The sequence below is a fragment of the Passer domesticus genome, chromosome 9 (genome assembly GCF_036417665.1).
Source record: "Passer domesticus isolate bPasDom1 chromosome 9, bPasDom1.hap1, whole genome shotgun sequence".
In the NCBI taxonomy this organism is placed as follows: Eukaryota; Metazoa; Chordata; class Aves; order Passeriformes; family Passeridae; genus Passer; species Passer domesticus.
In genome coordinates this window covers 1796392-1799766 of record NC_087482.1, presented here as the reverse complement: position 1 = coordinate 1799766, position 3375 = coordinate 1796392, and positions in this window count along the sequence as shown.

Sequence of the window (3375 nt, the reverse complement as noted above, 5' to 3'; positions counted from 1 at the left end):
GATCCACCACAGCCGTGTTAAGAAAGCTCCAGAAGCCCCTTGGAGAATAACACTGGGTGATGGTAAACTGAAACTGAAACTTACCCGCACAAAATGAATGCATCATGGTGGGTGGGGATTTGTGCTGAAGTGTTGTTTACAATCATTGCTGTAATCCAAAAATTAGAAAGTACTCCTAGCCAGAACAATGCTGAATGGCCTTGGTCCCAAGCCCTTACTCAATAGACCGGATCCATGGGAAAACCTTCCCATTTGAAAGGTTTAAACCTAACAACTGTGGTCATGTGCAAAAAGTAAATATAAAAAACGCTGCAATGGCAGAAACAGAGGTTGTGGTGACTTCAAGGGACCATGGGGGAGGTAATTAAGATAGGGTGTAGAATGATTATTGGGACTACCTATAGTAAAGCAACCCAAATCAGTGTAAATAAGCACTGGAAGATTTGCAATCGTCCAAATGAATTGGACTGTTGGCACAACTTCACATTAAGACAAACTGTCAACATGGTTTGCCTCTGGGCCTGCAACACTATTGGGCTGTCTTTCAAATTTAAAATAAATGCTATAGCTAAGCCTGTTACAACCCACCCCAGCACTCAAGCACAAATCCAAAATACGCCATTTAAGCTTGAACCTAGAGTTTATGAAATTGGCCCACACATAATAAGGAATACGGGTCAACAACAACAGTTATTTAATCCAGGATTATGACATTTCGAACTGTTAATGCAAACTACTATCTCGACAGTTCAGCCACCTTGTTCCCCCTTCATAATGTCATCCTTCGAGGGATGGACAAGATGGCTACAAAAACAAGCGCACTTCAGAGACAGAATGCAAAGGGATTTAACCAAGATGTTAGGGACTGGGCTAGGGGTTTTGAATAGGATTGACTCAGAAATATTAATGAACAAATTAGCTGTAGCAGCTAGCCATCCAATAAAATTAAAACAGCCTTTACAGTCATCTCTTTTGGCATTAGGAAATAGTCAATGGCAAGTCTCGAGGGTGCTGCCGAAATGGAGAGATATTGAAGATCAAGACCATAGCTTGCTAGCAGACACATTAATGGGGGCACAGGATAACATATCTTCAGCCCTCAGCTATATGCAAACACAATTATGGGTACAGTCAACTGTTGCTTTGACTTGGGTCCCTGGTGCGAGGACACGAGGCTTGACTCCATGTTGATCAGAAGGTTGATTTATTATGATATATATTATACTAAAATGCTACATTATAACTATACTAAAAAGAACAGAGAGAAGAAGATCAGAAGGCTACAAAGACAAGAATAGAATAGGAATGAATAACAAAAATCCTGTGACTGCTCACAGCCTTGGCACAGGTGGCTGTGATTGGTCACTGATTGAAAACAATCCACATGAACCAATGGAAGATTCACCTGTGGCACTCCACAGCAGCAGATAGTTATTGTTTACATTTCTTTCCTGAGGCCCTCAGCTCCTCAGGACAGGAAAAATCCTAGCAGAGGCTTTTTCACTAAAAATCCTGGCAACATCTCACCCTTTTAAATTATTAAATTAAATAGAAAAAGAAATGTTTGCAATCTCTTCTACTGGGCCCTTGCAGAAGAGAGAACAAGCACCTCTTGAGGTTCATCTGTTGCCAATCAAAATCTCAATCATCTGCTGATGTGGAATGTTCAGGGAAATTCTTCACCTGTAGAACATTCAGGGAAATTCTTCACCTATCAAACATTAAATTCTATCATATCACTAAAACAATCTTAAAAAATATAAGAAAATGCAAAAAACATGCAGAGAAAGTTCATTGTTTCAAGTCCAAACAGCTGAGTTTCAGGACAGAGTCCATGGACTGAAGATGTTCTTCTTTGACATCTCTGGAAGTCCCCTTTGGTCCTGAAGCAGGCTTGCAGAATTCTGAAACAAAGAACTGCTAAAGAAAACCAAGAATTATCAAACAATTCATTGACAGTCATGAAACAATTCAGAGAAAAAATTCTGGAATGCCCTGGCCACAGCCCTTCATTGAACCACTTGGGCTGAGGCTAATTTTTGGCTTTTCAATGCTTTTGAGCTGCTAGCTCTTTCCACTTTTCTTTATTAATTTTTCTTTTCCAAAAGACAAAGAGCAGCAGCAGCAGGGGGTCTCTAGGACCCTTCAGTGGCCCTGGTCCTTGTGGGCGGACCAGAGAACCCAGACCTGGCTCACAGAATGGTGGCCCAGGTCCCTGTGGGGAAAGCAAAGTCCCCAAACCCAGCACGGGATGGGGTGGTGGCCCCGGCCCAGGGAAATGAGCCAAACGGCCCAGAACCGGCCTGTAAGGCGGGCTCTGCATGCTCAGAATCTGGCAGGACCATGCTGCCAGTGTCTTCAGAGCAGAAATGACCCAATGCTTCTTCTCCCCAGCAGCACCCGTGCACACCGGCAGCTCGGGAAGAGAAGCTTTCTCAGGAATTGTCCTCCCAGATCTGAGGGTTTCTTGTCCCCAGAGCAAGCGAGCAATGCTTGCTTTGCTCTGTGTCTCTTGCTCCTGCAAGGCAAATGCCACTGCTCCTGCTTTCTGCCCCTCGGCACCACCCCCATCCCCACTGGGCTGGGGGCCAGAGGCAGATGCCACAGGAGCCAACTCCCCCACGCCGCTGGGGCGCTCGGGGAAAGGCAGGCACCCCAACCCCCAGGGAGAAGCCCCCGACCACACGCGAAATGACCCGCAAACCACACTGATTTTGAACACAGCCAGCCGAACTGCTCCTGCAGTCAGCTGGAGAGCCACGCCTCCTCCACGGAAGGACAGGCTCTTCGCAGGGTCTGATGCGAACGACGGAACTTCGGAAACCTGCGGGACAGCTGGGGTGGGTGGTGCGGGCAGCACGGGCGCTGGTGTCGGCTCTTGAGGCGATCCCGTGGGCTCAGCACTATTCTCAGCAAGCTCTTGCACTGCAATTAGATCGGCAGGGAGCGGCGGGACAGGCGGGGGCGGCGGGCTCGGAGCTGGGTCGGCTCTCGCCGGCGCCGCCTGCACCGTTGCGAATTCAGTTGCCGGCTGGGATGCAGAGAAAGAAGACACGGAGGCAGCTCCTGCAGCTCCCGGGAGCAGCAGCACAGCCGGGGAATCACTGTTGTTGATCGCGCTGCCTGGCAACACGGGCGGATCGGCGGGAGGCGGTTCCGGGTGCCGCGGCGCAGGCGCAGTCATCAGAGCCGGTGGAGCTGGCTCGGGCGGCTGAGGGGCCGCGGGCGGAGCCGGCTGAGGCGGAGCCTCCGGCTGAGGCGCCTCCTGCGGGGCTGGCCGAGGCGGAGCCGGATCCGCCCCCTCCCGGGGTGGGGGAAGCGGAGAGTTCCGCGGTGGAGCGGGCGGGGCCGGCCCGGAAAGCGGCGGGCTCGGCT